Genomic DNA, 16167 nt, shown 5'->3' with positions numbered 1-16167 from the left:
TTTTAACATAAGTGTAAAGGTGAATTCTAGAGACAGAATTGTTAATGACGTTATTCTCAATCTCAAATAAGATCATTCTATTTGTTTATATCAGGCCTAGCAAAGTGATGTTCTTTTCTTTTCCAAAATACATATCTCAGTTCTTAGGTGTGCGGTATCCTCATTCCTCAAGGGCATTCGGTTTACCGCCGGAAGATTCATGGCGGACATTAGTTTTACCCCGTTTTTTTTCTCCATTGTTTGAATCGTCTAGCATTGTCCAGTCATGTACCTCGAGATTACGAAGGACTCTTAAGAAGTAAGTTTCAGAAAGAGTCCTTCAAGCTGATCTAGCTCAATGATTATTATTCAAAAATTTCAAGAAGATATTTGACCCATGTCATCTTCTGGGCAATGCAAATATTAAGGGATCAATCATTATTTTGCAGACCGGCATTTTCATAATCATTACAAACATTAATTCTTTGGACCCTATCTTTACCCCAACTCCAGATAAACTTGTAAAATATGCTATTTAACTGGTTAAAAAGGAGCGAGGTATTTTAATACAAAGGACTGAAAATAAACCAATCAACTCTGGAAGCACAGTTACCTATGAAAGAAAGATTTCTCATTTTCAAGCTTCTTATCTTTCGCAGCAACTAATCGGGGAAATCGGGCAGAAAGTTGATTTATGTTAATAAGGATTTCTTTCCTTAACATTGAAGTTAAAGAAAATTTGAATTATAAAGAAATATTAAGTAAAAAACAAAACAAAAAACAAACAAACTTGGGGTTGGTGGAAGCAGAGGGATTTGACAGTGATGGGTAAAATACAGTCACTAAAGTTGTTTATATATATTCAAACTTTATTCACACAGTATCAAAGAGAGTTATGTGGGTCAAAAAGCTTATGGAAAACGAAACTAAATGGAAGCCGTATTTTAATCACGCTATACGCAACATGTAAGAGGAAGTTTTTTTTTCTTGTGACTATTTACTTGGTATTTTGAATCTAACATTTTTTTTAAATCTAACATTTTTTAAGCCAAAGTTTATCTTCTGGAAGTATGGATAGAAACGAAAAAAATTCCAGCAGAAATATGAACCTTATAAAGGGAATTAAATAATTAATGTTTAATAATAAATTCATATACGAGATATTGGAAAGTGAATATTTGACAGAAAACTTTTTGACAAAAAAATATACAAATTGAACCATGATGGATTGTGATGGAAATTTAAGATACTGCGAACACTTTCAACGACGAGGATTAAAATTCAATGATTTTGAATTGATTCGTAAGATTTTGATACATTTCCAGTCAGCTGGAAAAGAAATATGAGAAAAGATAGAGACTAAATTCCTGATGATGATGATAGCTTTTTATGAGGTAAAAATATAGTATCAATAAATTGCATAAACAAATTTACACAACATTTCTTTACCAGAAATAAATAACACCTAAATCATTCACAAGACTAAATGCAACCATTGATTTTTTAGATACAGACAGAAAATATATTTTTAAATGACCCATGCAGTCAATGTACATTGCAGACTTAATTTAAATTCACACATATCATTAACAAATCAGCATTATTTTGCATTTCTTTGGGTAAGTTTATTCTGCACGGAAGTACGCGGAACTGGAGCAATCATCTGAAACTTATGGAGTTGCTTCATGTTTCATCTCCTTTCAGACGAGTTCAGGAGGCTCTCCCTTTGACATCAATGATTGGCCAGGTTTTGCCATCCCCTTCAGTATGTGATCTGGGTGTCATTTTTTATAAGAATGTGAACATGCGCCGACATGTTAACATGGTTTGTCACAAGGTCTCGTTTGCTCTGAGACGTATTGGAATGATTCGGTCATACCTTAGTAAGAATGTGAATGAGATCCTCATTCATGCTTTTTTGTCTTCCCTTCTTGATAACTGTAACAGTCTATTGTACGGAACCCCGGACAATTAGATATAGCAAAGCTCCAAAGAATCCAAATTCAGTCGCAAGACTTGTCTCCAGATCCAAGAAACACAACCACATCACACCAATCCTCAAAGACCTTTTTTTTTAATCCTCAAAGAACTTCATTGGCTACCCATCAAATCACGAATTCGCTTCAAAGTCCTTCTAATAACATTTAATGCTGTCCATGGTCTTGCCCCTAAATATATTTCTGAACTATTTCTCCATACAGTACACCCTCTCAGGGACACTTAGATCATCAACTCAACAACTCCTTCAAGTACCTGGACTAAGAACTAAGACGCATGACGCCTCTCCTACAATGCCCCAACCCTTTGGAATTCCCTCCCCAGTACTCTCCGATCACAAAATAATCCTGGACTTTTCAAATCCCAACTTAAAACATTTCTCTTTAATGAAGCATTCAAATAGACCTTTCCCAATACTTATGCCATATGTAACATATTAATGCCTTATATTGTATAATTTTATTTATGTTAAGTGTATTGAGAGTCCTTTCAGGTCTGAAATGCGCTATATAAGAACTGCATTATTATTATTATTATCTGTGTAGCTACTGTAAAAAAAAAAAGACTTATCGTCATTTATTTTCAAATGTGAAAAGGCAAGCGATTGTAAGAACTTTTTGTATTTTCGATTTCATTTCTTTAACCAATCTTACTTGAGAAGATATATTCCTTTTGTATAATTAGTAGGCCAATAAAAAAAGAAAAAAGAAAGAAAAATTGGTTAATCATTTCATAATCGTTAGGAATTATTTGGTTTTCAGTGGCAGATAAACAAAAATCAGAAATAAATTTGAATAAAATTAAACGTAAATTTAAAGAAGATGAATTTGAAGAAAGGAAATTGGCATTAAATATAATAAATACCCCCTTCACTTAAGAAAATGGGAGGAGTTTAGGGAGAGCTAGATGTGCAACAAAAATAAATAAATAATTAAATAAAGAGAAAAGAAATAGTTCAATTACATAAATACTAAATTATTATATGTATATGTATACATGTATGTTCGCATATTATGTGAATGTTGGTGTTTCATAAAGCTGTTCGTAAAGTTACGCACAACTTTACGAACGACTGGAACATGACCTTGGGTCCTAACTCAATTACATAGGGATATATCACTTGGTTACATAAGGTTCAGTTCTGGATGCAAGACCTTCTGTTCCTCTATGTCCAGCTCCTGGTGATAAACAGACTGACGTCTAACTCTACACTGCAGGGGCGGATCCAGTCTTCGCCAATAGGGCCGGGGGCGGAATTATTTTTTCAGCCACATTTTCCCAGATCGGCCGCTCGAAGTTCATTTTTGTTTCTTTCTTTGAAGGGGTATGTCCTCATATTCACTTCTAAGCTTTGCCCTTATAAAATACATAATTATATCATTATCTCATACACGTTATTCAGATAGCGCGAAGCGCGAGATATTTTTTTATTTCATGTATTTTTGTCCTAAAATTTAAAAATTCTGGGCAATGTTTGTGATCCTAAACGAGATTTGTATCCAACTGAATAATTACTGCGAGCGCAAAGCGCGAGCAGAAATTTTTAATATAGGCCTACATTTTGATCTGACAAAAGAAAGGATCTGTTAATGGCTGCTCGCAGTTAGCCATGAAGACGTTACATATTTCAACAATCAAATAATGCGAGCGCAAAGCGCGAGCTGAAAATTTTGACATTTCTACCTGAAGAATGGAAATTCTAAGCAATTTTTGATTTATTAAAAAGGATAAGTATATAGCTATACAAAAAAAAAATTATGCGAGCGCGAAGCGCGAGCGAAAAATTTCGAGATTTACCCCTGAAAATGGGACACTCTTCATGTTTTGTAAATCATGAAAAGGATGAGTAATTGGAAATCTTAAATTAATAATGCGAGCATTTTTGATATTGTTATCTGAAACTGGATGAATAGAGAACAAGCTGCGTATCTGAATAAACATGCGCGCGCGTCTTTTACATTTCGACCTAGAATCTGGGCATTCTAAATACCTTTTTTTATGAAAATCAATAATTGAAATATTTGATATTCCGATCTGAAAAAGGGTCAAGCTCTGTATTTCAAGCATTTTGTAGGAAAATTGTGAAGTGGATATGGATCACAGTTAAAAAAGAGCTGATATGTTTCATTTTATTTACTAATGATAATTACCGCGGGGCATTCTAAGAACATTATGTCATACGAAAATGATGACTTTCTTCTTATTTCTCTTCCTAAGCCCGAGATGAAACTTGACTATATTCCATTCTGAAAAAAGGGACAATTTGAATTTTAAATAAATATCTTATTTATTAATCTAATAAGCCTAATGGAAGCGCGAAATCTGTTAATTTTATGGCCTGAAAACTGGACATTTAAAGCACTTTTGTAATTATGAATAAGATACATGAGTTAATATTTTCAACAATCAATGCGAGCGCAAATCGAGAGCCGAAATTGTTGATAAACTGTCATGAAATGGGGATTTTAAGTAGTTTGTTATAGAATTAATATTGAGATATACATAATTCACCAATCAAAATGCGAGCGTGCAACAGTAGCTGATACGTTTTGACAATCTGACCTGAATAGGGATATTTTGAGAACTTTATGGAACTAAAAGGAAAATAATAGGTACCTGACAAATCAATTTTGCGAGCGCACAGCGCGTGCAGAAAATGTTAATATTCAGACCATAAAACAGAAAATAATACAGAGCACTTTTTAAAAATCAATTTGTAAATCAAACAAAATAATGAAAGTTCGATTTCCGAGCTGAAATATGTTTTTTATATTGACTAAAAAATTTGATATTTTAAGCTCCATATTGACCAAGATATGTAAATCACCTAAAAGGCAATGCGAGCGCGAAGAGCGATCGAAAACTTTATACAGTGACATGAAAGATTTTAAAAATAATTTTCTAATTCTTCCCCTCATCGTATTTTATTCACTCGTCTTCCTCCTATCATGTTTCCCCTTCTGTTTTTCTCCTCTCTTTTCCCTTCCTTTTCTCTTTTTTCTTTCTTTCCCCTTTTTTCTTTTGCTCCGCCAATAGGGGGGCCCGGGCCCCTCGGCCCCCCTTGATCCGCCTATGCACTGCCTCGATAGATACACTATACCCGCAAACATTGTGTTTGATGATGATACTCATTTAGAAGTTGTTTCGTTTATAAAATTCCTAGGCATAACTGTCGATTTCTTGGAAATATATTTAAAAAAATATTTGTAAAGCTATCTCACGCAACATTGGCGTAATGAATAAACTACAATTTCATTTTCCACCACAAGCAATACTTTAATCTTCTTGGCTTGCCATATTTGAATTACGGCATTCTTGTTTGGGGCAATACCCACCAAGTTTTAATATACAGACTACTTTTATTGCAAAAGAAGTCTCTCCGTATTATTAATAAACCATTCTTCATTTCTTTCACACATAGATCATTTTTTTGCTGAGAACAAGCTGCTAAAATAAACGACCTATATCTGTTTCACTTAGGTCAATTTCTGTATAAATATACAACAACAATTCTTTTCCTCACGTATTTGATTCAATGTTCCCTCAAAATCGTTCACTTCATCATTACCCTGCGAGACAATCCAATGAGTTTCATCCACCTCTTTTTAGAACATTGTTAGCTTAAAAACACTTGTGTATGATGGCCCGTGATTCTGGAACTCCATCAGTGAAGATCGAGATCATTAAAGGGGAATCCAGCCTTGGCCATTAAATGTTGTGTTGGGAAGGAGAGAAATAAATTAAACAGAATGGTGAAAGTTTGAAAGAATTCGGACAAGCAATAAGAAAGTTATAGCTGCTTTGAAATTGAGATCACTAATACTATGTAGATTTCAAATTGGCAACTGGGTAAGTAAATTATGACAAGGGGCAAGGACAACTTTCTCATAGGCCATGTACTTTATTATCAGGGATTTGTGGTTTTCTCCTAAGTACCCATTCCCCTGAGGCAGTAATCTAAATATAATCCTGGTAGTATATTGTTTTATGTCCTCATGAAAGAAAAATATAATTTGAAATAAAACTTTTGGGGAAAATGACATTTTAGCCATAATATGTATTGGAGTACATGGAAGAGTAGTCCTTGCCTTACATCACTATGACATCCCATATGCGGCCAATTTTAAGTCTCCATGGGTACAGTGATTACCAATATTTATAACTTTTAAAAATTCATAACTTTCTTGTTGTTTGTCCAATATTGTTCAAACTTTCACCTATCAACTTGTCTGATTTTTCTTTTCCTAATAAAAACAAGTTTTTATTTGGGTTGGATTCCCCTTTAATAGCCTATCCATCACTTCTTAAAAAAACCCTATATAAATCATTTTCTTAAATCACACAGGTCATCATTTCTTCAATTATGAATAATCATACCATTAAATTTACCATTTCATGGATGCTTATTTTCACTTTTCCAGCATTGAAGGTCTGCTCTTATATTATCTTTCTTTATCTCCTTTCCCTCTTGTTTTCATAATCCTCGTGTGTGTTTCCCTTTTTTCTTGTTCTTCGTTCTGTTATTATGCTGTTCATCTCTGTTCTGTCACCTCTGTGTCCGTCTTCGTATACACTCTTAATATAATTGGGCAAAAAATGCCCGACTACCAACCCTGGGCAACATACTGTCCACACATCTTTTGGTCAAAATCTGCCTAAATTGGGTAGTAAACTAATAATTGGATAATAATTGCCCAGAATATATATATATATATATATATATTTTACCAACATACATTACCTGCCCTACACAGTGGACGGTATGTTGTCCAACATTTTAAGTGTGTAGGCAATTCTACAATAATTATTTAGAGGGGTCCACACTCTACAAGCATTTGCTTCTTAGTAGCTCCCTCCATTTTCTCAGATCTTGATAATTTGCCTGAATAAAATACTTTGTTTTACTTATGTAAAAAATGTCATGTATTGTACCTACCTCAATATATGTTGTTTGTATAAGTTTATTTATTTATTAATTCATTAGAACATATTTATTCAGGTACAAAAGATCAGCACAAAACTGTTTTTCATCAGTGACCTGATGAAAACATAAAGAATAACAAAAAATATAATATCATACATAAAAATAAAGTCAAAATCTGAGTCAAAGATAACAATGCTTGGTAACAAAAATAAAAAAATATTTTTACTTAAATGATGATAAGAATAAAACTGAAATATTCAAGTTATCAAAAAGGAACAGTTACTAGTTATTAAACCACTAATTGTAAAATTTATTTACTGATAAAAAACACTGAAGTGAATTACAATTGTCATTTTAATTATACGACCACTTTACTTTGTTCTGCTGAAAATGAAATAAAACAAATTGAAAAGAAATGAATTGAAGAATTGGCGCGGGACTGAGAGAACCATAATTATAAATTTGAATAAATTATCAAATTTGATTTCTGCAATATGCCACCATCAATCCTCCTTTAAAATTGTAATACATCCTTAGACTCTACTACAAGCTCAGGAAGACTTGTAAGTTACAGATTCTCAATGTAAAAAAGTTCTATCGTGTATTCTTATTAGCTCTAGTCTTGAAAAGCTTGTGTGCATGACCCTTGCACTGGTGAGAGAATTAAGAGAATTTAGAGAATTAATTATATGTCTTTCTTGTACCATTTAGAGAAGAAAGGTTTTAAGCCCCCATGCGGTAGAACGGGAAGAATGTGACGGCGAATGGGATGGGGGGGGGGGTGGGTCGTTGTTATTGGAAGGGGAATTGATTTGGAATTGATTTGATTTCTGTATTCATGATAAATATATGCAACATAACATTTACAAAGGTAACATAATAAAACAAAACAATAATACAATAGTCGTAATATAGACAATAAGAAATAAATATTAGCAAGAATTATTCGCTTTAAAAAAAATCATAATTAAAAGGATAGATAAAGACCGCCATCGTGAGCGATTAAGCTTGGAAATGATGGCGGCCTTATTGTGGATTGATTGGAGGGGCTTTTTTTTTTTGTCTTGCTTCTGGGTTTTGTTTTCTATGTTTTGGCTTTTTCGTGTACATGCTTGATTTGTTATGTTTTTTAATGTTTGCTTCTTTGTTATTTTTTTAACTTCCTCAAAAGCCCCTCCAAACAATCCCCAATAAGGCCGCCATCATTTTCAAGCTTGTAAAATCTCTCACGATGGCGGTCTTCAACAATCCTTTTAATTATGATTTTTTTTCAAAGTGAATAATTCTTGCTAATATCTATTTTTCATTGTCTACATTACGACTATTGTATTATTGTTTTATATGTTACCTTATATATATATATATATATATATATATATATATATATATATATATATATATATATATATATATGACGATATTACGTTCCGCGTGTTGGACATAGAAGATATTAATGAGGCAAAGTGGTAATGCATTGTACTAAGTTCCAACAGTTTATTTTGATTATATATATATACATATATATATCATAACAGCGCAAAAAGAAAATGTATATTTTGCGAAGTTGTATAATCAAGATTTATTTTAGATACAAATCATTAAAATTACACTGTCAAAATTATGTTTTATATACTTTCATTCTGATTCTGAATGAATATTTTTAAGGGTAGAAGTATTGATTTGTTGTTTATTTTTTGCCAGTCTTGTATATTTGTTTTACGGTAGTAGAATCATTAATGAACTAATTATACAGTGCGTCCCACACAAAAAAAAGAAACCGAGATATAGCGATGATTTATCATAACTTAATCACTAATACAATAGAAAAAAAATCGACCTATCATATAAAGCTTAGAATCCCCCTTTTTAGCTGGTATAACATACAAGATTTCTTATCCACGCATGAGTGAGAAAAAACAATATGAAGAAAGAATACAAAAAATAATTTGGCGGGGGTATCTGAATTTCAGAAAAAAAAAATCACATTTCCATTCTTTCTGCTTATCAGAGTGGAGACACTTAATTTAGTAATTTAGCGTTCAGTGCTTTATGCAGGCTCCGGTATTCCATCCATGTGGAGATGTATTATAATACAAGCCCTACCAAGACTGTTCTTTGTATTTACAGTAGCGATCATTTTTCGTTTTAAGAGGCATAACCACATCAAATGTTTCATGTTCTTAAGCGTTTCGAGCGTGTTCTCGTATTGTTACATGAGTCTCTAAACGAATACTAGCCAAAGGAAACAATTCCAGAGTTTTATCAATTCTAACTTCTCCACCAAATCCTCTTTGACCATGTTATATGCTTAATATGTATAGATTCTGAAACCAAACCTATACAAAAATAAAAATGCCTGGTAAGTTTTTTTTCCATATTCCAACAAAACACGGTACACATTGGCGGAGAGGATATACTTATTTGAATTAATTCACTCGGCAGTGGCGGACCCTGACCCGGAGGAGGCGGAGCATTGGAGGGGCACTGTATTGTTTGTGAACAATGCTGTGCCCCTCCGGTGCTTTGTCTCCTCCGGGTCACAGTCCGCCACTGTCACTCGGTGCTTACAAGTAAGCTTGGCTGCACAAAAACTCACCACCTCTATTTAACATTGATAATTATCAAATGATTCGTTCTGACCGTGAGCATGGTAAAGGGGGTGGCGTTGCCTTGTACACGCGCAATGATATACATTTTAAAGTAAGGGCAGATATACATATCCAAGGCACGGAGGATATTTTCATTGAAATTTTAAACAGTAAAAATAAAAACATAATCGTAGGTAATGTGTACAGACCCCCAAATTGTGACATTGATTTGTTTTTAGATAAGCTCGATCAATGTCTTAATTTTATTTCTCGGGAAAATAAAGACATTTACATAATGGGAGATTATAACATTAATCTTATTAATACTGACAATAATTACACTCTAAAATTTATTAGCTCATTGCTTTCATACTCTTTCTACCCGCATATTAGTAATCCGACACGAATATCAAGTACGTCTAAAACCCTCATTGACAATATCATTTCAAATGTAACTAACAAAAACTTCATAAATGGCATAATTTATTCTGACATTTCGGACCATTTACCTATATTTGTTATTTCTAATCAAGCTAAAATTCAACAACATACAAATAAAAACAAAAAAGAAATGCACAGAAAAGAAACCCAACGCAACATCGATGCACTAAAAACTGATTTAGCTGAAGAAGATTGGAATGAAGTATTGAACGAAACTAACGCCGATGTTGCTTATGAAATATTTATTCAAAAACTCTTACATTATTATAACAAAAACATACCTCTTGTAAAAGATAAGGTCCTTAAAAAGAATAAACAACCATGGATCACAAAGGGCATTAAACGATCAATATCAACACGGAATAAACTCTATAAGCAAGCTCTAAAACTCAATGTAAGGTAAAATTTGACAAATACAAAAAATATAGAAATAAATTGACATCCATTATTCGTCTATCTCGAAAACTGTACTATTCCAAAAATATAGAGGAAAACGCAAATAATGTTACTTTTTCATGGAAAATTGTCAACGATCTCTTAGGTAAGAAAAAACATGATATTGCAAATAGTTTTAATGTTGATGGTCAAGAAACTACTAACCCAGAAACAATTTCAAATGCATTCAATGATTATTTCACTAATGTAGGTCCCAATCTGGCCTCAAACATTCATGTAAATGATTCACATTTCACTAAATTCCTATCTCCAGCATGTGAAAACTCAATCTTTTTAAGACCAACTAATGAACTTGAAATACTTAGTATTGTTCAACAACTGAAATCTAGCAAGTCTTGTGGGCATGACGGAATTAGTGTTTATTTGCTTAAACAAATTATTCATTACATTGCTCATCCACTATCCAATATATTTAATGTCTCTCTTTCAACAGGCAAATGCCCGGATTCCCTGAAACTCGCAAAAGTAATACCAATTTATAAAAAAGAAGATTCCTCCTTAATCAGCGATTACAGGCCCATATCTTTACTACCATCAATATCTAAAATTATTGAAAAAATTATTTATAAACGACTCTTTACTTTTCTGAAAAAAAAATGATATTTTTATTCCTAATCAGTTCGGTTTTAGAGAAGGACACTCAACAGATTATGCCTTATTATATATGTACGACAAAATTATTGAAGCTTTCACCAGAAAGGAACATTTGATTGGAATTTACATGGATCTTTCGTAAGCTTTCGATACAATCGACCACAAAATATTAATTCATAAATTAAAGTCATATGGAATAAGGGGACAAGCACTATCCTGGTTTGAAGACTATTTACATAATCGACAACAATACGTACATTTCCAATATCAAAACTCACAAAAACAAAATATCAAGTGCGGCGTACCACAGGGATCAATTCTGGGACCCCTACTTTTTATTATCTATATTAATGATATCATAAATTCATCCCCAATTCTAAATTTCATAATTTTTGCCGACGATACCAGTATTTTCTATTCCCATGCTAATTTAGATACTCTAACTCATATTCTTAATTCAGAACTCTCTAAAATATCCCAATGGTTTAAAACAAACAAACTTTCACTTAACATAAGCAAAACCAATTTTATACACTTTCGAGAAGCTAATCCACACTTACCAGCTCCCAATTTATCAATTGACGGTTTACCTCTTACTGAAAAGCACTCTACCAAATTCTTGGGAGTAACAATTGACTCCAATCTAACGTGGAATGAACACATACACAATGTACATACATCTATATCAAGAAACATAGGAATAATTTACAAATTAAAAGACTTTCTTTCTGAAAAATCATTATTGGTTCTATACAACTCCCTAGTACTTTCACATATGATGTATTGCAATATTGTATGGGGTAACTGTAGTATAACGAAAATAAACTCTCTTCTACTTCTCCAAAAACGAGCAATTCGTAACGTTACTCATTCGCATTATATTTCCCACACAGAACCTCTATTTCAGCGTTTAAATGCACTTAAAATACAGGATATTCACACTCTACAAACAGGTATATTTATGTTTAGATACACTTACAATAATCTTCCATCATTATTCCAAAATCTATTCAATCTAAATTCAAATATACATGCATATCCAACCCGCCACTCTTCCGATTATCATTTACACAACCCCAAACTTATTCTTGCTCAAAAATCAGTTCGCCATCATGGACCAGATACTTGGAATTCCTTACCACAATACTTAAAACAATGTCCCTCTCTTAACTCATTCAAATCATCCTTTAAAAACTTTATGACACGCAAATACAATTCTGAATAATTTATGCATATATATAAAAAGAGTTTTACGGGTCTTGGTCAATTTTCAATTTTCTTGGTCAATTTTTAATTTCTATCTGATCTCATAAACTGTTACATCACAAAATGAAAAAAGTTAAGTCATAGTATCAAACTTTTCTATCATTTCAAGCTGTATCCTGGAACCATTCAATAATTCCTAATTAATACTACCCCCACACCCTCATATACCGATACACATACACGCACACCCTCTCTCAACACACACACACACACTTATACATACACATACAATTTTAAATATACATTTGCACACGCGCACACGTTTGCACATGCACAAACACATGCAAATACGTCAAATGTGCACATAATATCAGGCATACAAGGTTCTTGCATGTAAATATCGTATTAATAATATCTGTTTATAATTAATTTAAGTCAATGCTTGATTTGTACTTCGTTCTTTTTTGTCTATTTCGCTAATACGTTTTGAGGCCGCTACCCTAGTCAAGCACTGCTTATGGTAGCGGTCTCCAGCATTTTTTTTTGTCTACTCAACAAAGTACAACTTATGATATTGCAAACTAATACTATCTATATACATTTTTGCAAATGAATGATTATTTGTATTTATTTTTGTAAAAAGAACTGTATTACTATTTTTTTCTTTATGTTGTACATTATGTTTGTTAATTATTTCTGTTGGAAAAATGCTGAAATAAAATCAAATCAAATAAAATCTTATGAAATTATTGAAATTCAAGTTTTATTTCAAATAAACAGAACTTTGTTATTTCTTAACTTTGTTATTTCTTGACCATTTTCTGTAATCTAAGAGCGGATATTGAACTTTATAAATATCTGATTTTCTTTTTGAAACTCAGATAGGCCTACCACCCGCTAAGCGACTTTATGATATCCCTTTTTCAAATTTGTGCTCGCTAGTGCGTGAATGAGAAATAATTCAATTAATTTTACCTGAAACAAGAGACTCCAAGCTTTACAATGATGATAGCTCATTTTTTATTCGTGATTAAGTTATGATATAAATCATCGATAAATCCCTTTTTTTTTGGGGGGGAACGCACTTTATATCATGTAATTTAATTAGATTAGTATGAGAGGAAGTTATATAATTTTTCTAAATGGAAAAGAAAAAGAAGAAGGAAGCAAGGATTTGATTTACAGGGGAGGGGTCGGAATTCGTGAGAATGGTGCTCCACCTTTTTAAAAAATCTTTGTATCTCTAATTCAGATTCTCATGAATTTCAGTCTGTATCAGGGGCCGCGGAACGGTTTTGAAATGGAGGGGGGGGGGTCGGCTTACCATGCAAAAAAATCACAATCAGATGGTCATTTTTACGTTTTTTTACACGGTTTTGGAAAAAAAAGTGGGGATGGTGGCTGATCGACCAGTGATCGAAGCCCGGGTCCCTAGCTCCTCCCGCTTCTGCGGCCCCTATACTATGCTAATGAGCAAAAAGGCCAGATTCATCCAAATCATCTCGTGGCTGAATCATATCCTCCTCTTTGCAAAATCTCGTGATTCGTGAGATTTTCTTTCTTTAAGAATTTACCTGTTTTAACCTCAAGTCAAATGAAATATCATTGCACCTTCAGATAGAGTAAATGTTACTCTTTCATATTCGTCATTTATTTTGTATAAAATATTTTGATAAATAAGTGAATTTCTGGCCTGAAAATATGCCTCAAAACTGAATTTTCTTCCTCTGCTTTCTTTTGTTGTGCAAAACTTTTTATTTTGAGCCTCAATGATGTATATTTAACACAAAACTGAACTTCTGTACTTTTTCACAATGTCACTTTTGATATGCGGCGCCTTTTAATCGGGTCAAGATCACACTTTTCCCACCAAGGTACAAGACGAGATTTCTGAAATTTTGTAGTTGCACGGAGTTCTGATTGGCTGGATAAGGTTCACAAAACAACAGCCGCGGATAATTTGAGGAGATTACCACATGGAAAGTGTGACCTTCCCATGAACCCAGACACTGGAACCGTTGGAATTTGCCAGTGTGTGGTCTCTTTGACCAATCAGAGTGCAGTATTCTTGTTTTCAAGCTGCTTTATGTACTTGGCCAATGAAAAGTGTGATCTTGACCCGATTAAACCAATTCTTATTTTAAAACCTATACCATTTTAAAGCATACATATTCAGCTTTATCATAATCTAAAATTCATTTGGGCTCAAACAAAAATAAAGTGTGAAAATAGCAGGTTTTGTCAGGTGAAAATAATTATTTTGTAGCATATTTTAGATCGAAAGTTTAACCTTTATTACAAAATCTTTGAATAAATTCAAACGCATGACCTGAAAGAATGATTCTTCTTCTTTACAATGATAACAAAATCATGAAATTCGATGCACAATTAAAGCAGCAATGACCGAATGAAAAGAGGTGTTTTGGTCCGCATCAAGCTCATTAAATATGCAAAACTTCTCTAGTCATGAATATCACTTGGATGAAAGAAGCCACATTCTTGTAGCCTCTTGTCGAGGCCCTGGCGGCTGCTTCCCGAGCGAAGCGAGGGATTTCCTATATAATTCGCGAAGAGAATTAGGCCTGGCGCGAGCTCTGTTTCGCTCTCTCCCTTGCTTAGCCATGTTCGCTCGGAAAGCAGCCGACAGGGCCTCGACAAGAGGCTACTTTCTTGGGACCTGCCGACTGACTGGAGACAAGTAATACATGTTCTTCATCATTATCACTTATATTTTCCTTTCTCAATTATCGTTTTACAAATGTATAATTCTGTGATGATACTTGTTTTAGTTATATTGTTTAATTTGCATTGCTTTTGTATATGATTTTGAGAGAAAACAATAAAAAGCGTAATTAATGCCAGTATTTTAAATTCTTCCTCTCACTCCCCCCATATTGTAGTGGGTGGCGATTTTAATGTACCAGGGATAGATTGGACCGATGGGACTCAGAGTGAACCTAAAGGTGCACTTCAGGAAGCTCTTGCAAATCTTATCTTCAATAATCATCTGTCCCAGAAAGTTACCTTTCCTACTAGACGCGATGAATCTAGCGGTACCGAAAACACTTTGGACTTATATTGTTAACTTCACATCCAGACTTAGTTTCAGAGGTCAACTCCCGTGTCGGAATAAGTGATCATCTTGTTATTGTAGCAGAACTTCTTACCAAGACCAATATTCCTTCGAAACCACCCCGTAAAATTCCTCTCTGGAATAAGGTAGATAAAGAAGAACTTAACAACAAGATAAGGCAACTTGGAAAGGATTTACTAGATTTAACACCAGAAAATAGATCCGTGGAAGAAAATTGGACTTGGTTTAAAGATTCACTTAATGATATTGTAAATGAGGATGTTCCCCATAAGACTGTTAAAGGTCTTATGCGTCCCCCATGGTTCTCAGGGAAATTAAAACGACTCTGTAATAAAAAAGAGAAGTTTTACATTTGTGCAAAGCGGAGTGGCACACAACAGGACTGGGACAAATTCACTAAAGTAAGGAAACACGTTGACCGCACCATCAGGAGCGCCCACAGACATCACGTTTCTTCAATCCTTGAAGATAAGAATCCTAAGGCCTTCTGGACGTACATAAAATCTAGGCAGACAGATAACACTGGTGTACAGATGCTTAAAGTAGAAAACCAGCTCATTTCTGGGGACATTGAGAAAGCTAGAACTCTTGCCAACCAATTCCAAAGTATCTTTACTAGGGAAGAAACAACACCTTCATCGTTCCCTGTTCTACCACCAAGTCCGTATGCAGATATGCCACCTATCCAAGTTGATGTTGAAGGGGTCAAGAAATTACTACTTCATAGCACGTCCAAAGCGATTGGTCCCGATCAAATAAAAAAATCAAATTCTTAAGATAGCAGCAGAAGAACTGGCCCCGATGCTGAAGTTCATTTTTCAACAATCACTTAATTCTGGCGATCTTCCCCTTGATTGAAGAAAAGCAAATATTACTCCCCTGTTCAA

The sequence above is a fragment of the Lytechinus pictus genome, chromosome 15 (genome assembly GCF_037042905.1).
Source record: "Lytechinus pictus isolate F3 Inbred chromosome 15, Lp3.0, whole genome shotgun sequence".
Classification (NCBI taxonomy): domain Eukaryota; kingdom Metazoa; phylum Echinodermata; class Echinoidea; order Temnopleuroida; family Toxopneustidae; genus Lytechinus; species Lytechinus pictus.
This window is presented reverse-complemented; position numbering follows the sequence as displayed.